General features: G+C 50.7%; 1 protein-coding gene across 1 annotated transcript in view; it reads right to left on the minus strand.

The window, feature by feature from the left end:
- The window catches only part of LOC144824457 (myeloperoxidase-like), a 432,332-nt gene that overhangs the window by 365,050 nt on the left and 43,249 nt on the right, over positions 1 to 24,033 (minus strand). The window contains exon 2 of the mRNA XM_078683553.1: positions 5,784 to 5,877. The gene's annotated coding sequence lies outside the window, so the exon portion shown is untranslated. The remainder of the gene's footprint in view (positions 1 to 5,783; positions 5,878 to 24,033) is intronic.

The following is a 24,033-nucleotide window of genomic DNA, read 5'->3' on the forward strand; positions in this document are numbered from 1 at the left end:
TTCATCCTTCCTCGGGAAGTGGACTTGTCTTTCCATGTAAAGCATCAATGCTGGCGAGCCGTCACACACCACCAGGCTGACCATGAGCTGTGACATCCCATCGGCCCTGTCCACAGTGTACTGTAAAGACCCAGTAACAGAGAAATGCAGTGCAGCCATAACCTTCACTGTTGCGTACAATGCAGCCGGATGTATTCTTTTGGGCTTCAAATGGGACTCCAACTGGGCACATCGGTTCCGTAGTGTGCGGGGATCTAAACAGAATTTCTGTTTGATTTCGATGTCCTCCATCATCACCAGATCTGGGACAGGTCGAAGGATGGGTGGTCTCCTCCTACATATGCCAGGGTACACAAGCATGAGCTGAGTTATAGATGAGATGTGGTGAACAGCTTACCCGAAGACTCACACAAACACATCATTGAGGGGACTCATTCAAGTGAAATGCACAAGTGACCTGCATTCAGACGTTATTTTTCTCCGCTCACCCGCCATACTTACACTACAACATCCAAAGAAGTTGATGTGTATGGCATATAGTACACTGCTACATCAGGGATGAGCTGCCATGTGGTTTAGATGGCACAGCACTGGTGTTTACCGCTTTCTGTGCTGAGTTGCATGTAGCTGCAAACTTTAGGCCCCCTATTCACAACAACATTGCAGTACGAGGGCAGTGAGTGTCATCTGGACAACGCAACATGGATGTTCAGCACGGGGAACAGACACAAGTACCTCATGGAGTCAGTCCTGCGTGAGTGTGGGAGGATTTAGCGTCACAGACATTGCAATGTTCACCTGAATGAGGCACAAATGCACATTGATTGTGTATATATGCCCACAAGGCTGCCAATGTCCGATGATGTGGGTCAGAGCTATGTTTGTTTGTTCCCCACGTGCACTCCTATGACATGTGTGAGGACATTTACAGGCAATGGCAGCTGGGCGTACTGCACGCCACACCAGTATGTGTGTTGGAAGTGCTAGGGATTACAAGTATGTTTGGTTTGCAGACAGTGGACACCTCTTTTTGTCTGCCTACATTACTGGCCCTTCACAAGACGACCCCTGGCCAAGAGATGCCAGTCAGATGTCAAGGGATATACAAGCCATGTTCACAATTTGGATTTTACATTGCACAACATTGGTACAGTGCGAGAGACCTTTGTCTCCTTCACCCATTTCAGTACCTGCTGGACACGAAGCATGACAATGTATGTAATTTCTCTCTACTTTCTTGGACATACCATGTGTGTGATGACTTGACTCATAGGTCCCACTCTCTCATACCTTCACAGTGTAGTGACCAGCTGGTCACTGTTCTAGTTGTCCTAATGTACCAGCCACTCCCAGAGGGCTGACTTACCCCTCACCCCACAGCCACCCAGTACAGCCATCACTGGACCTGTGACCCTGCCAGCAAACGGGGCTGGACGCACGTGCACTGGGCCTGTTTTCCCATGCAAGTACAGTGTCTGTGTGTGTGGTGACTTGATATGCCTGGGGGCCTCGTGGCCCACATTACACATGGGGTGCACCAATCACTTTAGGCAATGAGTTGTGATGTGTGATGCAATTCGCTTGGCGGCAATGCAAATGCAGTATGTGCTTGCATGCGCAGTAGCTGGCATCCACAGCGATGACACACATTAGCCCCAATTGAATGTTGCAGGACTGCTGCGTGGTGTGACACACACTATACGAATGAGCCATCAGCCAATGGGAGCCTTCGAAGGTGTACATATTTTGAAATTTGCGTGTGCGAGCTCTGCAACTGCAGGGCTCGGCATTGGCCCCAATTACCTTCAGGGGCACCGAGGGTCACTCATGAGGATTGGGTGGGCCTCCCACTTTGCATTTGGCAGGTTGCCACATTCATCATGGTGCCACAACGCTTGCTGGGGGTTGCATGCGTGAAGATGTTTGTTACATACCTCTGCTGTTGAGCGCAGGGTGACTTGTCTGCCGGAGGTGCAGCAGGTAGTGGAGCGCGAGGCCTGTCTCGCAGGAACCATGGTGGATCTGGGGAATTAGATGGGTACTGCATCGGCTCTTCCTCTCCGTTGTTGTTTTTCCGCCATCCGCAACATGGTAGTTTTTACGCGGCGGCGGGAAGGGTTTTCTGCAACTTCGTAATCTGTTTGGGGGACGGAACGTGTTTCCGCACGCCGGACCTGCTCTATTGGCTCCATCCGCCACCCTTTCGTACGCAAAAAACTTGCCGTACCTTGAAAGACCAGACGGTAAATGGCCTCTGTGGGACCATTGTAATTTGGTGGTCGCAATGACCGTTCCTGGAGCGGGAAAATAAATGTTTTCCGCCACCAACATGGATGGTCTCCCGTCCAGCATTGTAATGAGCCCCTAAGTTTTTACCCTATGACAATTTATCTATGCCTATGGAAATTTAACCATATTAACTTCTCTACGACCATCTTATTATCGACTATAATTGAGATCAAGCTTTTTACGCTATGCACCTTCATATATGTGTGTCATGCACACCTGTTTCTTTTGTTTACCAGTCCAATTGATACTCTACTCTTCGTCATGTAAAGCGCTCTGATACCCACTAGGGTTAGGTTCGCGCTATACAAAACTTTATAGAAATAAATAAATAAATAAATAAATAAGTGTTTTTGCCGGCACAAATTCCACTAGGCTTTACTTGGGAAAAATTGTGTGCTGGATATCAGTAAAACTAAACATACCAATTTGGCGCAAACTACCTACTCGTATTTAGGGCCAAAGCAGGTCCTGTCGTGAAATGGGTATTCAGTTACTAAATTCTACACCAGTTGGAAAGCTGCCCACAGGGAAAAGACGTCCCTGCGTAGGTGTGAGGAATGAGGAGTGGAGTTAGTGGTCGGGGTTTCAAAATCTGAAGTAAAGTAGGTGTGGCCTGCTTCACCCGCAGAAAGAGACAAGCACAACACACATGGGAAGGGTAGACTAAGTTACCTCGCATAGATCAAACACAGGACCTTATTTAGAGTTTGAAGACAGATTACTCCATCACAAACGCAACAGATATCCCAGCCACCTTATTACAAGCACCACAGGATATAATGCACTTGTAACAAGGCGTACGGGATAGCCATAATCTTTGTAACAGAGTAATCTATCCCCTAAACTAGATGAGACCCATAGTATCACCAACAGCAATGAATATTTCACCACTGTAGAGAGAAGAGGTGTAACACACATACAGGGTAGACTAATCCACCCCACATACACAGAACAGACACAGTACTACCAGCAGCAACGGATGCTTCACCGTCGGAGAGAGGAGAGGTGTGACACACAAGGGCAGGGTAGACTAAGCCATCCCACATACACGGAACAGACACATTGGGCCCGATTCACAGAACTAACTTAAGACAAAATCCTAAACTTACTACTTTTGGTATTCACAGAAGTTAGGATTTTGTCTTAAGTTTGTCTTAAGACAGACTTAAGACAGACTTAAGACAGAATCCTAACTTAAGTCTGTCTTAAGTCTGTCTTAAGACAAACTTAAGACAAAATCCTAACTTCTGTGAATACCAAAAGTAGTAAGTTTAGGATTTTGTCTTCAGTTAGTTCTGTGAATCGGGCCCAGTATCACCAGCACCAATGAATGCATCACCATTGGAGAGAGGAGAGGTGTGACGCAGAAGGGCAGGGTAGACTAAGCCATTCCACATACACGGAACAGACACAGTATCACCAGCAGCAATGAATGCTTCACCATCGGAATGCTTCACCGTCGGAGAAAGGAGAGGTGTGACACACAAGAACAGGGTAGACTAAGCCACCCCACACACACAGAACAGACACAGTATCACCAGCAGCAATGAATGCTTCACCATGGGAGAGAGGAGAGGTGTGACACACAAGGGCAGGGTAGACTAAGCCACCCCACATACACAGAACAGACACAGAATCATCAGCAGCAATGAATGCTCCACCGTTGGAATGCTTCACCGTCTGAATGCTTCACCGTCGGAGAGAGGAGAGGTGTGACACACAAGGCCAGGGTAGACTAAGCCACCCCACATACACAGAACAGACACAGTATCACCAGCAGCAATGAATGTTTCACTATCAGAGAGAGGAGAGGTGTGACACACAACGGCATGGTAGACTAAGCCACTTCACATACACAGAACATCCTCTCTCCGTTGGTGAAGCAATGAATGCTTCACCATCAGAGAGAGGAGAGGTGTGACACACAAGGGCAGGGTAGACTAAGCCACCCCACATAAACAGAACAGACATAGTATCACCAGCAGCAATGAATGCTTCACCACTAGAGAGAGGAGAGGTGTGACACACATGGGCATGGTAGACTAAGCCACCCCACATACACAGAACAGACATAGTATCGCCTGCAGCAATGAATGCTTTGCAACTGGAGAGAGGAGAGGTGTGACACACAAGGGCATGGTAGACTAAGCCCCCCCACATACACAGAACAGACACAGTATCACCAGCAGCAATGAATGCTCCACCGTTGGAATGCTTCACCGTCTGAATTCTTCACCGTCGGAGAGAGGAGAGGTGTGACACACAATGGCAGGGTAGACTAAGCCACCTCGCATACACAGAACATCCTCTCTCCGTTGGTGAAGCAATGAATGCTTCACCATCGGATGCTTCACCATCGGAGAGAGGAGAGGTGTGACACACAAGGGCAGGGAAGACTAAGCCACCCCACATACACAGAACAGACATAGTATCACCTGCAGCAATGAATGCTTCGCAACCGGAGAGAGGGGAGGTGTGACACACAAGGGCAGGGTAGACTAAGCCACCCCACATACACAGTACAGACACAGTATCACCAGCAGCAATGAATGCTTCACCACTAGAGAGAGGAGAGGTGTGACACTCATGGGCATGGTAGACTAAGCCACCCCACATACACAGAACAGACATAGTATCACCTGCAGCAATGAATGCTTCGCAACCGGAGAGAGGGGAGGTGTGACACACAAGGGCAGGGTAGACTAAGCCACCCCACATACACAGTACAGACACAGTATCAACAACAGCAATGAATGCTTCACCACCGAAGAGAGGCACCAGAGAGAGGAGAGGTGTGACACACATACAGGGTAGACTAAGCCAGCCCACATACATAGAACAGACATAGTATCAACAGCGGTGGTGCATGCTTCACCAGAAGATAGTGGAGAGCCTAAGAGGAAGTGGAGCTCAATAAGAGGTGGTGGATCTCAAGCGGGCTCATATAGAGCAAATCTCATGGATTTATGGAAATTCCGAATGATAGATTCAGCCATGATGGAAGATGCAAAGGGCTAAGTCAGAATTTGGGCAGTTATGATTGCTCTTAAAGGGCAGATCAGAGTTCAGAGTCATAACAATGATAGGATTTCTTGTAGTGATCTTTTCTGAATTCTCAACAGTGATGCCAGCTCCAGAGGGACGAGTTGAGAGATTAAAGGCCAGACAACGGTGGTCAGCTCTTTTGAAGGGGTTAGTTTTAAAACCTGTTATGATGGCAGATCTGAAAGAACATGTTGGATAGTGGTGGCAACTCTGAATGTGCAGGTCAGAGAAGGCCAGAGACCCGAAGACAGGAAGCGATGGCAGCTTTGATGGTGAAAGATTGAGGTTCAGAAGTTGAATGAAGAATCCTGAAGGGACATGTCAGACATCGGAATCAGACAGGCATTCTACACGTGATGGCAGTGATTTTATACCTCCCTGTTACTCCCACACTGAGGAGGAATTTTCTTGTAGATATGACCCGGTAATACCAAAACCTTCAGACTCACGTTTGGCCCGTGTGCTCGTAGGCAGCATCCACCAGTTGCTTGGCTTCTTCAGCATACCTGAGAACGATGGCATTCTCCACCTCTTGCTGCCCATCTGGAAAGAGGAAACCCAGAGTAAAACACAGAGAGGTGCCATTTACAAGAATAGACTACAGTCTGCCACTTATCTGAAAGTGCTGCTATGAAACTAACAGTACCTACCCTAATTAAGCATGTGTCCAGCAAAAACAAACTACAGCCTTTTAATTCATCCAGTGCATTATGCTAATTTCAGGAGAGAATTATCATTGTCAGGAGGTTTTCTGACTGAGTTGCTGAGGAATTCTGTACATAAAAGTGTGGAAAGATTTCCAATTAAATTATCAATCTAAATGTATCATAGTCCTTGAAGCATGAACATTTTGAAATCAAGAAGCGAGAAACGACAGGGTAAGAAAGAGCAAATAAAATAAATAAAGCAAAGCCAGATGAGAAAGCGAAAAGGAGAAAAAAGGAAATAGTGTGGAAACGGGGAAAGGTAATAAATACTTTAGGAAAACAGAAGGCAAAGGTATATGGGGACTATGGATAAAAGATGAAAGACAACAACCAGAAAGAAAACAAGCATTTACAATGCATTGGTCTCGGCATTGCAAAAGTTAGAGCTATTAGCATTGTAAATGACAACATTTTTATTTATGTGTTGGTTTTGAAAACAGATAAATAAATGGCATTGTCATTTACAATGCCAATAGCTTAATCTCTCGCAAATGCCACACACAAAGACACAGACCCACACACACACAGAGGCATCCCCCCACACACACACACACAGCCACACACACACACACACACACACCCACACGCACACACACTCACAACAGAGAGCCACACACACACACACACATTGAAAATGCAATAGGTCTGGCCTTTGATTAAGTTAAAGCCATTTGCTTCGCTAATGGTTTTGTATAGCAAAGAAAATGGCTTTGACTTAATGAAAGGCAAGACCTATGGCATTTTTACATGCTTGTTTTCCTCTGTCACTTTAGCCCAAGCCTCCCAGGAGAGAGTTGTCTCTGCACACAGTAAATGCAGATAGCAAATGAAGTGAGAAAATAAATGTACTAGTGCGAAAGAGAAACAGTTCATGTGCACATCATATGGCAAGAACACAAATCCCGATACAGAAAAGGGGGTGGTGATGAACAGAGTGTCTGAATTAAGCAGACCACTCTTACCCAGTCCAAAGATCAGGGCTTGATCCATCACCGTTATTTATCTCACTGCCCCATCCCAGCTCAGAACCTGGCTATATGCAAATTAGTCTGTCCCTGGCCCAGTGCATCATGGGAACAGGGCAGACCAAACTACCAAGCCAATTCTTCACCAGAAAGGAGACAAGCTACCGGGGACCGGTTTCTGGCATTTCAGCCTCTTCGGCCCGGCTTGCTTGAATCCTGATGGAGCAGTGAGAAAGGGACTCATGTCTGAGTATACCCTGCCACACCTATAGTGGCCAAAAACGATACAGAAAAGGGGGTGGTGATGAACAGAGTGTCTGAATTAAGCAGACCACTCTTACCCAGTCCAAAGATCAGGGCTTGATCCATCACCGTTATTTATCTCACTGCCCCATCCCAGCAAATTAGTCTGTCCCTGGCCCAGTGCATCATGGGAACAGGGCAGACCAAACTACCAAGCCAATTCTTCACCAGAAAGGAGACAAGCTACCGGGGACCGGTTTCTGGCATTTCCCTTGCTCATTGCACCATCAGGATTCAAGCAAGCCGGGCCGAAGACGGCTGAAATGCCAGAAACCGGTCCCCGGAAGCTTGTTTCCTTCCCAGTGTAAGAATTGGCTTTTGTAGTCTGGTCTGCCCTGTTCCCATGATGCACTGGGCCAGGGACAGACTAATTTGCATACAGCCAGGTTCTGAAACTGGGATGGTGCAATGAGCTAAAAAACGGTGTTGGATCTAGCCCTGATCTCTTGACTGGGTGAGAGTACTCTGCTTAATTCAGAGACTCTGTCCATCACCACTCCTTGTTGTTAATAATTTTGTCCACCCTAAGCGTGGAAGGGTATACTCAGATGTGAGTCCCTTGCTCATTGCACCATCAGGATTCAAGCAAGCCGGGCCGAAGACGGCTGAAATGCCAGAAACCGGTCCCCGGAAGCTTGTTTCCTTCCCAGTGTAAGAATTGGCTTTTGTAGTCTGGTCTGCCCTGTTCCCATGATGCACTGGGCCAGGGACAGACTAATTTGCATACAGCCAGGTTCTGAAACTGGGATGGTGCAATGAGCTAAAAAACGGTGTTGGATCTAGCCCTGATCTCTTGACTGGGTGAGAGTACTCTGCTTAATCCAGAGACTCTGTCCATCACCACTCCTTGTTGTTAATAATTTTGTCCACCCTAAGCGTGGAAGGGTATACTCAGATGTGAGTCCCTTGCTCATTGCACCATCAGGATTCAAGCAAGCCGGGCCGAAGACGGCTGAAATGCCAGAAACCGGTCCCCGGAAGCTTGTTTCCTTCCCAGTGTAAGAATTGGCTTTTGTAGTCTGGTCTGCCCTGTTCCCATGATGCACTGGGCCAGGGACAGACTAATTTGCATACAGCCAGGTTCTGAAACTGGGATGGTGCAATGAGCTAAAAAACGGTGTTGGATCTAGCCCTGATCTCTTGACTGGGTGAGAGTACTCTGCTTAATTCAGAGACTCTGTCCATCACCACTCCTTGTTGTTAATAATTTTGTCCACCCTAAGCGTGGAAGGGTATACTCAGATGTGAGTCCCTTGCTCATTGCACCATCAGGATTCAAGCAAGCCGGGCCGAAGACGGCTGAAATGCCAGAAACCGGTCCCCGGAAGCTTGTTTCCTTCCCAGTGTAAGAATTGGCTTTTGTAGTCTGGTCTGCCCTGTTCCCATGATGCACTGGGCCAGGGACAGACTAATTTGCATACAGCCAGGTTCTGAAACTGGGATGGTGCAATGAGCTAAAAAACGGTGTTGGATCTAGCCCTGATCTCTTGACTGGGTGAGAGTACTCTGCTTAATTCAGAGACTCTGTCCATCACCACTCCTTGTTGTTAATAATTTTGTCCACCCTAAGCGTGGAAGGGTATACTCAGATGTGAGTCCCTTGCTCATTGCACCATCAGGATTCAAGCAAGCCGGGCCGAAGACGGCTGAAATGCCAGAAACCGGTCCCCGGAAGCTTGTTTCCTTCCCAGTGTAAGAATTGGCTTTTGTAGTCTGGTCTGCCCTGTTCCCATGATGCACTGGGCCAGGGACAGACTAATTTGCATACAGCCAGGTTCTGAAACTGGGATGGTGCAATGAGCTAAAAAACGGTGTTGGATCTAGCCCTGATCTCTTGACTGGGTGAGAGTACTCTGCTTAATTCAGAGACTCTGTCCATCACCACTCCTTGTTGTTAATAATTTTGTCCACCCTAAGCGTGGAAGGGTATACTCAGATGTGAGTCCCTTGCTCATTGCACCATCAGGATTCAAGCAAGCCGGGCCGAAGACGGCTGAAATGCCAGAAACCGGTCCCCGGAAGCTTGTTTCCTTCCCAGTGTAAGAATTGGCTTTTGTAGTCTGGTCTGCCCTGTTCCCATGATGCACTGGGCCAGGGACAGACTAATTTGCATACAGCCAGGTTCTGAAACTGGGATGGTGCAATGAGCTAAAAAACGGTGTTGGATCTAGCCCTGATCTCTTGACTGGGTGAGAGTACTCTGCTTAATTCAGAGACTCTGTCCATCACCACTCCTTGTTGTTAATAATTTTGTCCACCCTAAGCGTGGAAGGGTATACTCAGATGTGAGTCCCTTGCTCATTGCACCATCAGGATTCAAGCAAGCCGGGCCGAAGACGGCTGAAATGCCAGAAACCGGTCCCCGGAAGCTTGTTTCCTTCCCAGTGTAAGAATTGGCTTTTGTAGTCTGGTCTGCCCTGTTCCCATGATGCACTGGGCCAGGGACAGACTAATTTGCATACAGCCAGGTTCTGAAACTGGGATGGTGCAATGAGCTAAAAAACGGTGTTGGATCTAGCCCTGATCTCTTGACTGGGTGAGAGTACTCTGCTTAATTCAGAGACTCTGTCCATCACCACTCCTTGTTGTTAATAATTTTGTCCACCCTAAGCGTGGAAGGGTATACTCAGATGTGAGTCCCTTGCTCATTGCACCATCAGGATTCAAGCAAGCCGGGCCGAAGACGGCTGAAATGCCAGAAACCGGTCCCCGGAAGCTTGTTTCCTTCCCAGTGTAAGAATTGGCTTTTGTAGTCTGGTCTGCCCTGTTCCCATGATGCACTGGGCCAGGGACAGACTAATTTGCATACAGCCAGGTTCTGAAACTGGGATGGTGCAATGAGCTAAAAAACGGTGTTGGATCTAGCCCTGATCTCTTGACTGGGTGAGAGTACTCTGCTTAATTCAGAGACTCTGTCCATCACCACTCCTTGTTGTTAATAATTTTGTCCACCCTAAGCGTGGAAGGGTATACTCAGATGTGAGTCCCTTGCTCATTGCACCATCAGGATTCAAGCAAGCCGGGCCGAAGACGGCTGAAATGCCAGAAACCGGTCCCCGGAAGCTTGTTTCCTTCCCAGTGTAAGAATTGGCTTTTGTAGTCTGGTCTGCCCTGTTCCCATGATGCACTGGGCCAGGGACAGACTAATTTGCATACAGCCAGGTTCTGAAACTGGGATGGTGCAATGAGCTAAAAAACGGTGTTGGATCTAGCCCTGATCTCTTGACTGGGTGAGAGTACTCTGCTTAATTCAGAGACTCTGTCCATCACCACTCCTTGTTGTTAATAATTTTGTCCACCCTAAGCGTGGAAGGGTATACTCAGATGTGAGTCCCTTGCTCATTGCACCATCAGGATTCAAGCAAGCCGGGCCGAAGACGGCTGAAATGCCAGAAACCGGTCCCCGGAAGCTTGTTTCCTTCCCAGTGTAAGAATTGGCTTTTGTAGTCTGGTCTGCCCTGTTCCCATGATGCACTGGGCCAGGGACAGACTAATTTGCATACAGCCAGGTTCTGAAACTGGGATGGTGCAATGAGCTAAAAAACGGTGTTGGATCTAGCCCTGATCTCTTGACTGGGTGAGAGTACTCTGCTTAATTCAGAGACTCTGTCCATCACCACTCCTTGTTGTTAATAATTTTGTCCACCCTAAGCGTGGAAGGGTATACTCAGATGTGAGTCCCTTGCTCATTGCACCATCAGGATTCAAGCAAGCCGGGCCGAAGACGGCTGAAATGCCAGAAACCGGTCCCCGGAAGCTTGTTTCCTTCCCAGTGTAAGAATTGGCTTTTGTAGTCTGGTCTGCCCTGTTCCCATGATGCACTGGGCCAGGGACAGACTAATTTGCATACAGCCAGGTTCTGAAACTGGGATGGTGCAATGAGCTAAAAAACGGTGTTGGATCTAGCCCTGATCTCTTGACTGGGTGAGAGTACTCTGCTTAATTCAGAGACTCTGTCCATCACCACTCCTTGTTGTTAATAATTTTGTCCACCCTAAGCGTGGAAGGGTATACTCAGATGTGAGTCCCTTGCTCATTGCACCATCAGGATTCAAGCAAGCCGGGCCGAAGACGGCTGAAATGCCAGAAACCGGTCCCCGGAAGCTTGTTTCCTTCCCAGTGTAAGAATTGGCTTTTGTAGTCTGGTCTGCCCTGTTCCCATGATGCACTGGGCCAGGGACAGACTAATTTGCATACAGCCAGGTTCTGAAACTGGGATGGTGCAATGAGCTAAAAAACGGTGTTGGATCTAGCCCTGATCTCTTGACTGGGTGAGAGTACTCTGCTTAATTCAGAGACTCTGTCCATCACCACTCCTTGTTGTTAATAATTTTGTCCACCCTAAGCGTGGAAGGGTATACTCAGATGTGAGTCCCTTGCTCATTGCACCATCAGGATTCAAGCAAGCCGGGCCGAAGACGGCTGAAATGCCAGAAACCGGTCCCCGGAAGCTTGTTTCCTTCCCAGTGTAAGAATTGGCTTTTGTAGTCTGGTCTGCCCTGTTCCCATGATGCACTGGGCCAGGGACAGACTAATTTGCATACAGCCAGGTTCTGAAACTGGGATGGTGCAATGAGCTAAAAAACGGTGTTGGATCTAGCCCTGATCTCTTGACTGGGTGAGAGTACTCTGCTTAATTCAGAGACTCTGTCCATCACCACTCCTTGTTGTTAATAAAGAACACAAATCCCATCACACCTGGGATCACTGTACATTGTGGGAATTTTGCTGAGACTGCCCTTCCCCCTCCCCCTCTCCGTGTTGATTTTGTGTTCGTTGTATTTAGTTTCAAGTGTTACTACAGGCAACTCAAGTGAGCCGCTGGCTTTAGGAAGGTGAGAGCTGGCAGCTGCTGATGGCACTCTCATTTCATCAGATGTGAGATTCTGATGTGAGATTCTGATTAAATTATTTGACTGACAGGTGCTTTGAATTGCCAATGAGAAAATAAACGTGTAGGCACTAGCTAGTACCCTCCCGTTGACTTTCGCCCCCTTTCAATTGCCCTAAGGGCCTCACAGCAGTGTCTGATTTCTACACCTCCTGTGTAAATGCTCCGGTTACTATAAAATGAACACCTTGAACGAGGTTCATTGGTTTTCCAGCCGCCGGCCCTTGCCACTTTTCCAGGTGTCGGAACAAAGTGTAAAATACAAAAGCAATAAAGACGGCGGCTGGGCAAATGTTGTTCGTTATTTGGCACGCCTGTTAGCCGTGTATCCACGGACAGGACAGGGTTGTGGATGCCCTCTCTAGTCGGGGCTGTGCGAAGATTTGTCTTTGTTCTGTTGAATGTCAGGAAAAGAAAAAAAAAATGCTTATCAGGGCGGAGCAGCAGGACAGGACGTGGCTGCCGGCTTTGGAATTGGGGAAAGGGGTTCGAGTCTCAGCATCGACTCAGCATCATGTGTTTTTTGTTAAATCCCTAATGTCCCCGTGCCTAAAACTGAATATGTAATGCAACTGGTGTTCATGGAAAGCGCCCCAATGCTTTCGGGTCGAGTTCGCACTGTGTAACATTGCAAAAAATAAACAAACAACGGAATCCCTTCCCATCCTGGCTTCTGCGATCCTGTTTGGAATATAAATCACGCCAACACCTCTTACGTTCAAGCTGGTCCTATCACATATCAGCGCTGCGCGGTTAGTTCTTTGGCACGCCTGTTAGCCGAGTATCCACGGACAGGACAGGGTTGTGGATGCCCTCTCTAGTCGGGGCTGTGCGAAGATTTGTCTTTGTTCTGTTGAATGTCAGGAAAAGAAAAGAAAAAATGCTTATCAGGGCGGAGCCGCAGGACAGGACGTGGTGTTACTTACTGCAAGGGCTGCCGGCTTTGGAATTGGGGAAAGGGGTTCGAGTCTCAGTATCGACTCAGCATCATGTGGTTTTTGTTAAATCCCTAATGTCCCCATGCCTAAAACTGAATATGTAATGCAACTGGTGTTCATGTAAAGCGCCCCAATGCTTTCGGGTCGAGTTCGCGCTGTGAGTAAAAACGTCTCATATGAGGCCACATCCAATCCCAGCTCTGATATGAAAACGAATGAAGCATCGGTCTCTTAGTGCACATCACCAGTTTGTTTGTAAGACACGATGAACTACAATAAAAATAAAAAAATGCCTTAACACGTCTCTGTACACGGGAGAAGAGCCTCTGACGCACACGTGTGCAGCAGATGCCCACCATAGAAGCGAAGCTTTTATCAGAGCCGCGCGCCTCTCTGCAGACTCCCCCTGCATTCCAGAGAGGTGCGCGACGCGATCCGGACTGCCATGCAATGCCGTGGAGACAAGACCTGGCCGCGCGCACAACGTTATCCTATGTGGAAACGCTGCGCGCGGCCAGGTCTTGTCTCACTTCGTGGTTCTCAAAGTCCCGAGACGCCGACTATAGTTCTCTGGCGAGAACGCCCTTTCAGCGCGTTACTAGCCGAGACCTAAAAATGAGACAGCAGATTTGAAACACGCATTGACAAAGCTGAGAGGCCTACATTTTTTTTAAAACAAGAATTGAAAAAGCCAATACATAGGGCTTGTTGGAAATGGGGTTCTCTAGTTGGCAGAAGTAGGTACCTTTGTCCAAGTAGGGACCCATCTTCCTAGTCAGGGCAAGGGGGATACACTTCTAAAATAACCCCTGCTCATCCCCTTGGTAGCTTGGCACGAGCAGACAGGCTTATCTCTGTAAAGCATTTGTACATAACCAACAGTAATACAGAGAAAGCACTACAAAAGGACACCACACCAGTTTAGAAAAATATCCAATATTTTTATATATTCAAAACAATAGGAATCCAACATACAGTACTTAAAAATTTATACTTTTACAAGATATGCTTAAATTTACAGAAATACTTCAAAAACACAGTTCGTATGAGTCGGTAGCTCAGCCTGGGGTTACCTTGATGCTGAAAACAACAGAGTCTAACAGTTCCAGCCGACCGCATCGGTACAGTCCAGTGAAAGCGTGAACAGACTCGGTAACAGTACCTTTCATGTTGGTGCGAGCCAGTCGTGGCAACCATCACAGTTGCGTTGCAAAATGGAAGCGGTGCAGGGTGCGGGGACGTCTCAATGCGGGGCAGGCAGCGGCTCGGTGACGATCGTCCAGACGGCGTTGGTGAGACCAAGGCTTACGGTGCAGGGTCAGGTGGTGCTTGATGCGGTGCTGGCAGGTTGCGGTGCAAGCGACAGAGCAGGTTGGCGGGAGCTGGTGTCGGTCGGCCAAGACGGCTGTGTGGAACGAGGCGATGCGTCAAGAAACTTATGAGTGGTGCCCCCCTCCACCAGGGGCGGAACAAACGTCCCCGCTGGCCCCGCGGTGCAGGGGGGCCCCACTCTCTTCAGTTAATGAAGGGGGCCCCGGCCCCCTCAGATCTTCGGTGAGATTGGCGTGCGCTAAGGGCAAGCCTCTCCCCGTCTGTGTCTGAAGCAGGTGCAGGCTGACTGCAGCCTGCTCTGAGCCCCTCGCCCCCTCCCGCTAACTGAAGAGAAACAAAGTATCAACATACATGGTTTCTCTTCAGTCAGAGGTGCCAGGCCCGGAAAGAGAATGGGGTGGGGGCCCAGAGAGCAGGAGGCAGCACAGAGCACTGCTCAGGGCCCTGACAAGGAGGGGGTGGGGGCCCAGAGCCAGCAGTCCCCACAGGGCTCTGCTCCTCTGAGAAGAGCCAAGGACAAGAATGGGGTGGGGGCCCCAGAGAGCAGGATGCAGCACAAAGCACTGCTCAGGACCCTGACTAGGAGGGGTGTGGGGGCCCAGAGACAGCAGTCCCCACAGAGCTCTGCTCCTCAGAGAAGAGCCTGGGGTGGGGGCCCCAGAGAGCAGGAGGCAGCACAGACCACTGCTCAGGATCCTGACAAGGAGAGGGGGCCCATAGAAAGAGAAGGAGGCAGCAGAGAGCACTGCTGGGACCCTGACAAGGAGGGGGGCCCCAGAGAAAGAGCAGGAGGCAGCACAGAGCACTGCTCGGGACCCTGACAAGGAGGAGGGGCCCAGAGAAAGAGCAGGAGGCAGCACAGAGCACTGCTCGGAACCCTGACAAGGACGGGGGCTGGGGCCCCCAGAGAGAGAAGAGGCAGCAAAGAGCACTGATCAGGACCCTGACAAAGACGGAGGGTGGGCTGGGGGCCCCAGAGAGAGAGGAGACAGCACAGAGCACTGCTCGGGACCCTGACAAGAACGGGGGTGGGGGCCCCAGAGAGAGCAGGAGGCAGCACAGAGCACTGCTTGGGACCCTGACAAGGATGGGGGTAGGGGCCCCAGAGAGCAGGAAGCAGCACAGAGCACTGCTCAGGACCCTGACAAGGACGGGGGTGGGGGCCCCAGAGAGAGAGCAGGAGGCAGCACAGAGCACTGCTCGGGACCCTGACAAGGAGGTGGGGGCAGAGAGAGAGCAGGAGGTAGCACAGAGCACTGCTCAGGACCTTGACAAGGACGGGGGCTGGGGTCCCAGAGAGAGAGGAGGCAGCACAGAGCACTGCTTGGGACCCTGAAAAGGACGGGGGCTGGGGGCCCCAGAGAGAGAGGAGGCAGCAAAGAGCACTGCTTAGGACCCTGACAAGGATGGGGGGGCTGGGGGCCCCAGAGAGAGAGGAAGCAGCACAGAGCACTGCTTAAGACCCTGACAAGGATGGGGGGGGGCTGGGAGCCCCAGAGAGAGAGGAGGCAGCACAGAGCACTGCTCAAGACCCTGACAAGGATGGGAGGGTGGGGGCCCCAGAGAGCAGGAGGCAGCACAGAGCACTGCTCAGGACCCTGACAAGGACGGGGTGGGGGCCCCAGAGAGAGAGCAGGAGGCAGCACAGAGCACTGCTCAGGACCCTGACAAGGAGGGGTGTGGGGGCCCCAGAGAGAGAGAGCAGAAGGCAGCACAGAGCACTGCTCGGGACACTGACAAGGGTGGGAGTGGGGGCCCCCAGAGAGAGCATTCTCCAGGGCGAAGCTCATATGAGAAGGGATGAGGCAGCAAAATGGTGCCCTCAGGTAAGCACTCTTGTTAGAAGCACCATGTGGGCGTCCGCAGGGGGGGGCAAGGGGGGCCGAGAAGGGTACAAGGCAGAGGGGAGGAGGGTGCAAGGTAGAGAGGAGAAGGGTGCAAGGCAGAGGGGAGAAGGGTACAAGGCAGAGAGGAGAAGGGTGCAAGGCAGAGGGGAGAATGGTGCAAGGTAGAAAAGGATGCAAGTCAGAGGGGGAGAAGGGTGCAAGGGGGAGGGGGAGGAGGGCGAGAAGGGTGCAAGGCAGAGGGGAGAAGAGTGCAAGGGGGATGGTGATGAAGTAAACAATTTGCCCCCCGGAAACATTTCTGTGGACCCCCATGGCAATGCACACTACTTTGTGAGAGAGAGAGAGTGGAGTGAGAGAGAGTGTAGTGAGAGAGAGTGGAGAGAGAGGGTGGAGAGAGAGTGAGAGAGGAGTGAGAGACAGTGGAGAGAGAGAGAGTGGAGTGAGAGACAGTGGAGAGAGGGACAGTGGAGAGAGGAGAGACAGTGGAGAGAGACAGTGGAGAGAGAGTGGAGTGAGTGGAGAGAGTAGAGAGAGAGTGGAGAGAGAGAGTGGAGAGAGTATAGAGAGTGAGAGAGTGGAGAGACAGTAGAGAGAGAGACAGTGGAGAGAGATACAGTGTAGAGAGAGAGATGAGAGAGTGGAGAGAGAGAGTAGAGAGAGAGAGTGGAGAGTGAGTGGAGAGAGAGAGAGTGGGGAGAGAGTAGAAAGAGTGAGAAACAGTGGTGAGACAGTGGAGAGAGAGACAGTGGAGAGAGAGACAGTGTAGAGAGAGAGATGAGAGAGTGGAGAGAGAGTGAAGAGAGAGTGGAGAGAGAGTGAAGAGAGAGTAGAGAGAGAGAGTGGAGAGTGAGTAGAGAGAGAGAGAGAGTGGGGAGAGAGTAGAGAGAGTGAGAGACAGTGGAGAGACAGTGGAGAGAGAGACAGTGGAGAGAGAGACAGTGGAGAGAGTGGTGAGAGAGTGGAGAGAGAGTGAAGAGAGAGTGAGTGAATAGAGAGAGAGAGTGGAGAGAGAGAAAGAGTAGAGAGAGAGAGAGTGAAGAGAGAGTGGAGAGAGAGAGAGTGAAGAGAGTGGAGAGAGAGAGAGGGGAGAGAGAGAGTGTAGAGAGAGAGTGGAGAGAGAGGGGAGAGAGGAGAGAGTGGAGAGAGTGGAGAGAGTGGAGAGAGAGAAGAGAGAGAGAGTGGAGAGGGTGGAGAGAGAGAGTGGAGAGAGAGAGAGAGTGGAGAGAGAGTGGAGAAAGAGAGTGGAGAGAGAGAGTGGAGAAAGAGTGGAGAGAGAGAGTGAAGAGAGAGGGAGAGAGAGTAGAGAGAGTGGAGAGAGAGTGGAGAGAGAGAGAGGGAGAGAGAGTGGAGAGAGAGCAGAGAGAGTGGAGAGAGAGTAGAAAGAGTGGAGAGAGAGTGGAGAGAGAGTAGAGAGAGTGGGGAGAGAGTAGAGAGAGTGGAGAGAGAGTGGTGAGAGAGTGGAAGGAGAGTGGAGGGAGACAGTGGAGAGAGAGGGAAGTGGACAGAGAGTGGAGAGAGAGAAGAGAGAGAGTGGAGAGAGAGAGAGTGGAGAGAGAGAGTGGAGAAAGAGTGCAGAGATAGTAGAGAGAGTGCAGAGAGAGAGTGGAAAGAGAGAGAGTAGAGAGAGAGTGGAGCGAGAGAGTGGAGAGAGAGGGAAGAGTAGAGAGAGTGGAGAGAAAGAGAGAGTGGAGAGAGAGAGTGGAGAAAGAGTGCAGAGATAGTAGAGAGAGTGGGGAGAGAATAGAGAGAGTGAGACACAGTGGAGAGAGACACAGTGGAGAGAGAGACAGTGGACAGAGAGTGGAGAGAGAGAGAGTGGAGAGAGAGAGTGGAGAAAGAGTGCAGAGATAGTAGAGAGAGTGCAGAGAGAGAGTGGAAAGAGAGAGAGTAGAGAGAGAGTGGAGCGAGAGAGTGGAGAGAGAGGGAAGAGTAGAGAGAGTGGAGAGAAAGAGAGAGTGGAGAGAGAGAGAGTGGAGAGAGAGAGAGTGGAGAGAGTGGAGAAAGTGGAGAGAGTGGAGAGAGAGAAGAGAGAGAGAGTGGACAGGGTGGAGAGAGAGAGAGTGGAGAGAGATAGCGTGGAGAGAGAGAGTGTAGAGAGAGAGTAAAGAGAGAGTGGAGAGAGAGAGTGGAGAGAGAATGGAGAGAGAGGGAAGAGAGAGGGAAGAGAGTGAGAGAGTAGAGAGAGAGAGAGGCGAGAGAGAGTGGAGAGAGGAGAGACTGGAGAGAGAGAGTAGAGAGAGTGGGGAGAGAGAGTAGAGAGAGTATAGAGAGAGTGGAGAGAGGGTAGAGAGAGTGGAGAGAGAGTAGAGAGAGTGGAGAGAGAGTAAAGAGAGAGAGAAGGGAGAGAGAGAGTGGAGGGAGAGTAGAGAGAGTGAGAGACAGTGGAGAGGGAGTGGAGAGAGAGTAGAGAGAGAGTGGAGAAAAGAGTGGAGAGAGGAGGGAGAGAGTGGAGAGAGAGAGAGAGTGGAGAGAGAGTAGAGAGAGTGGAGAGAGAGTGGAGAGAGAGTAGAGAGAGTGAAGAGAAAGTAGAGAGAGTGGACAGAGAGTAGAGAGAGATGAGAGAGAGTAGAGAGAGTAGAGAGAGTGAGAGACAATGGAGAGAAAGTCAGTGGAGAGAGAGAGTGGGGAGAGAGTGGAGAGAGAGTGGAGAGAGAGAGTAGATAGAGAGTGCAGAGAGAGTGAAGAGAGAGTGCAGAGAGAGTGGAGAGAGAGTGGAGAGAGAGTGGAGAGAGAGTGGAGAGAGAGAGAGTGGAGAGAGAGAGAGAGAGAGAGAGAGAGAGAGAGAGAGAGAGAGAGTGGAGAGAGAGAGTAGAGAGCAGAGAGAGTGGGGAGGGAGTGCAGAGAGAGTGGAGAGAGAGTGGAGAGAGAGTGGAGAGAGAGAGAGTGGAGAAGAGAGAGAGTGGAGAGAGAGGAGAGAGTACAGAGAGTGAATAGAGAGAGAGAGTGGAGAGAGAGAGGGAGTGGAGAGAGAGAGTGGAGAGAGAGAGTGGAGAAAGTGGAGAGAGTGGAGAGAGAGAAGAGAGAGAAAGTGGAGAGGGTGGGAGAGAGGGTGGAGAGAGAGAGTGGAGAGAGATTGAGTGGAGAGATTGAGTGGAGAAAGAGAGTGGAGAGAGAGTGGAGAGAGAGAGAGTGGGGAGATAGTGCAGAGAGAGTGGAGAGAGAGTGCAGAGAGAGAGAGGAGAGAGAGAGAGAGAGAGAGAGAGAGTGGAGAGAGAGATGGATTGGAGAGAGAGAGAGAGAGTGGAGAGAGAGAGAGAGTGGAGAGAGAGAGAGAGTGGAGGGAGAGAGAGTGGAGGAGAGAGAGAGAGAGAGAGAGGGGAGAGGGTGGGGAGAGAGAGAGAGAGAGTGGAGAGAGAGAGTGGAGAAAGAGAGTGGAGAGAGAGTGGAGAGAGGGACCCTGACAAGGGTGGGAGTGGGGGCCCCCAGAGAGAGCATTCTCCAGGGCGAAGCTCATATGAGAAGGGATGAGGCAGCAAAATGGTGCCCTCAGGTAAGCACTCTTGTTAGAAGCACCATGTGGGCGTCCGCAGGGGGGGGGCAAGGGGGGCCGAGAAGGGTACAAGGCAGAGGGGAGGAGGGTGCAAGGTAGAGAGGAGAAGGGTGCAAGGCAGAGGGGAGAAGGGTACAAGGCAGAGAGGAGAAGGGTGCAAGGCAGAGGGGAGAATGGTGCAAGGTAGAAAAGGATGCAAGTCAGAGGGGGAGAAGGGTGCAAGGGGGAGGGGAGGAGGGCGAGAAGGGTGCAAGGCAGAGGGGAGAAGAGTGCAAGGGGGATGGTGATGAAGTAAACAATTTGCCCCCCCCCCCCCCCGGAAACATTTCTGTGGACCCCCATGGCAATGCACACTACTTTGTGAGAGAGAGAGAGTGGAGTGAGAGAGAGTGTAGTGAGAGAGAGTGGAGAGAGAGGGTGGAGAGAGAGTGAGAGAGGAGTGAGAGACAGTGGAGAGAGAGAGAGTGGAGTGAGAGACAGTGGAGAGAAGGACAGTGGAGAGAGGAGAGAGAGACAGTGGAGAGAGACAGTGGAGAGAGAGTGGAGAGAGAGTGCAGAGAGAGAGAGGAGAGAGAGAGAGTGGAGAGAGAGAGAGTGGAGAGAGAGATCCACAGAGCACTGCTCAGGACCCTGACAAGGAGGGGTGTGGGGGCCCCAGAGAGAGAGAGCAGAAGGCAGCACAGAGCACTGCTCGGGACCCTGACAAGGGTGGGAGTGGGGGCCCCCAGAGAGAGCATTCTCCAGGGCGAAGCTCATATGAGAAGGGATGAGGCAGCAAAATGGTGCCCTCAGGTAAGCACTCTTGTTAGAAGCACCATGTGGGCGTCCGCAGGGGGGGGCAAGGGGGGCCGAGAAGGGTACAAGGCAGAGGGGAGGAGGGTGCAAGGTAGAGAGGAGAAGGGTGCAAGGCAGAGGGTAGAAGGGTACAAGGCAGAGAGGAGAAGGGTGCAAGGCAGAGGGGAGAATGGTGCAAGGTAGAAAAGGATGCAAGTCAGAGGGGGAGAAGGGTGCAAGGGGGGAGGGGGAGGAGGGCGAGAAGGGTGCAAGGCAGAGGGGAGAAGAGTGCAAGGGGGATGGTGATGAAGTAAACAATTTGCCCCCCCGGAAACATTTCTGTGGACCCCCATGGCAATGCACACTACTTTGTGAGAGAGAGAGAGTGGAGTGAGAGAGAGTGTAGTGAGAGAGAGTGGAGAGAGAGGGTGGAGAGAGAGTGAGAGAGGAGTGAGAGACAGTGGAGAGAGAGAGAGTGGAGTGAGAGACAGTGGAGAGAGGGACAGTGGAGAGAGGAGAGAGAGACAGTGGAGAGAGACAGTGGAGAGACAGTGGAGAGAGAGTGGAGAGAGAGTGCAGAGAGAGAGAGAGAGAGAGAGAGAGTGGAGAGAGAGAGAGTGGAGAGAGAGATGGATTGGAGAGAGAGAGAGAGAGTGGAGAGAGAGAGAGAGTGGAGAGAGAGGAGAGAGTGGAGGGAGAGAGAGTGGAGAGAGAGAAGAGAGAGAGAGTGGAGAGGGTGGGGAGAGAGAGAGAGAGAGTGGAGAGAGAGTGGAGAAAGAGAGTGGAGAGAGAGTGGAGAGAGAGAGAGGAGAGAGAGAGTGGAGAGAGAGAGAGTGGAGAGAGAAATGGATTGGAGAGAGAGAGAGAGAGAGAGTGGAGAGAGAGAGAGAGAGTGGAGAGAGAGGAGAGAGTGGAGGGAGAGAGAGTGGAGAGAGAGAAGAGAGAGAGAGTGGAGAGGGTGGGGAGAGAGAGAGAGAGAGTGGAGAGAGAGTGGAGAAAGAGAGTGGAGAGAGAGTGGAGAGAGAGATTGGAGAGATAGTGCAGAGAGAGTGGAGAGAGAGTGCAGAGACAGAGAGAGAGAGGAGAGAGAGAGAGTGGAGAGAGAGAGAGTGGAGAGAGAGATGGATTGGAGAGAGAGAGAGAGAGTGGAGAGAGAGAGAGAGTGGAGAGAGAGGAGAGAGTGGAGGGAGAGAGAGTGGAGAGAGAGAAGAGAGAGAGGGTGGAGAGAGAAAGTGGAGAGAGATTGAGTGGAGAGATTGAGTGGAGAAAGAGAGTGGAGAGAGAGTGGAGAGAGAGTGGAGAGATAGTGCAGAGAGAGTGGAGAGAGAGTGCAGAGAGAGAGAGGAGAGAGAGAGAGTGGAGAGAGAGAGAGTGGAGAGAGAGATGGATTGGAGAGAGAGAGAGAGAGTGGAGAGAGAGAGAAAGTGGAGAGAGAGGAGAGAGTGGAGGGAGAGAGAGTGGAGAGAGAGAAGAGAGAGAGAGTGGAGAGGGTGGGAGAGAGAGAGAGAGAGTGGAGAGAGAGTGGAGAAAGAGAGTGGAGAGAGAGTGGAGAGAGAGATTGGAGAGAGAGTGGAGAGAGAGTGAAGAAGAGAGAGTGAGAGAGAGAGAGGAGAGGGATAGTGGAGAGAGGAGAGGGAGGGTGGGAGAGAGTAGAGAGTGAGTAGAGAGAGAGTAGAGAGAGAGAAGGGAGATTAGAGAGAGAGAAGGGAGAAAGAGAGAGAGAAGGGCGAGAGAGAGTAGAGAGGAGTGAGAGTGGAGAGAGAGAGTGGAGAGAGAGGAGATAGTAGAGAGAGTGGAGAGAGAGAGAGTGGAGAGAGAGAGTGGAGAGATAGAGAGAGTGGAGAGAGAGAGTGGAGAGAGTGGTGAGAGAGAGAGTGGAGGAGAGTAGAGAGAGTGGAGAGAGAGTAAAGTAGTGGAGAGAGAGTAGAGAGAGTGGGGAGAGACTAGAGAGAGAGAAGGGTGAGAGAGAGTGGAGAGAGAGTAGAAGGAGAGTGGAGGGAGACAGTGGAGAGAGAGGGGAGAGAGAGGGGAGAGAGAGTAGAGAGAGTGAGAGACAGTGGAGAGAGAGACAGAGGAGAGAGAGAGACAGTGGACAGAGAAGAGAGAGTGGAGAGAGAGTGGAGAGAGAGAGAGTGGAGAGAGAGAGTAGAGAGAGTGGAGAGAGAGTAGAGAGAGTGGAGAGAGAGTAGAGAAAGTGGAGAGAGAGAAGGGAGAGTAGAGAGAGAGAAGGGAGAGAGAGAGAAGGCGAGAGAGAGTGGAGAGAGAGAGACAGTGGAGCGAGAGGAGAGTGGAGAGAGAGAGATTGGAGAGAGAGAGAGTAGAGAGATAGAGAGAGTGGAGAGAGAGAGTGGAGAGAGTAGAGCGAGTGGAGAGAGAGAAGAGAGAGAGAGTGGGGAGAGAGAGAGTGGAGAGAGAGAGAGAGTGGAGAGAGAGAGTGGAGAAAGAGAGTGGAGAGAGAGACAGTGGAGACAGAGAGAGTGGAGAGAGAGTAAAGAGAGACAGAGAGTGGAGAGAAGAGTGGAGAGAGGAGAGAGAGAGAGTGGAGAGAGAGAGCGTGGAGAGAGAGTAGAGAGAGTGGAGAATGTGTACAGAGAGTGGACAGAGAGTAGAGAGAGTGGATAGAGAGTAGAGAGAGTGGAGGGAGAGTAGAGAGAGAGAGAAGGGAGAGTAAAAAGAGAAGGGAGAGAGAGAGTGGAGAGAGAGTGGAGAGAGAGACAGTGGAGAGAGAGAGAGTGGGGAGAGAGTGGAGAGAGAGTAGAGAGAGAGAGTAGAGAGAGAGTGGAGAGAGAGTGCAGAGAGAGTGGAGAGAGAGTGGAGAGAGAGAGAGTGGAGAGAGAGAGAGAGTGGAGAGAGAGAGAGAGAGTGGAGAGAGAGAGAGTAGAGAAGAGAGAGTAGAGAGAGAGGAGAGAGTAGAGAGAGTGGATAGAGAGAGAGAGTGGAAAGAGAGAGAGTGGAGTGATAGAGAGCGTGGAGAGAGAAAGTGGAGAGAGTAGAGAGAGAAGAGAAAGTGGAGAGAGTGGAGAGAGAGAAGAGAGAGAGAGAGTGGAGAGGGTGGGGAGAGAGAGAGTGGAGAGAGAGAGAGAGAGTGGAGAGAGAATGGAGAAAGAGAGTGGAGAGAGAGACAGTGGAGAGAGAGAGAGAGTGGAGAGAGAGTAGAGAGAGAGAGAGTGGAGAGAAGAGTGGATAGAGGAGAGAGAGAGTGGAGAGAGAGTAGAGAGAGTGGAGAATGTGTAGAGAGAGTGGACAGAGAGTAGTGAGAATAGATAGAGAGTAGAGAGAGTGGAGGGAGAGTAGAGAGAGTGAAGTTAGAGTAGAGAGAGAAGGGAGAGAGAGTGGAGAGAGAGTGGAGAGAGAGACAGTGGAGAGAGAGAGTGGGGAGAGAGTGGAGAGAGTGGAGAGAGAGAGAGTAGAGAGAGAGTGGAGAGAGAGTGCAGAGAGAGTGGAGAGAGAGT

This window comes from Lissotriton helveticus, chromosome 3_1 (assembly GCF_964261635.1).
Source record: "Lissotriton helveticus chromosome 3_1, aLisHel1.1, whole genome shotgun sequence".
NCBI classification, from domain to species: domain Eukaryota; kingdom Metazoa; phylum Chordata; class Amphibia; order Caudata; family Salamandridae; genus Lissotriton; species Lissotriton helveticus.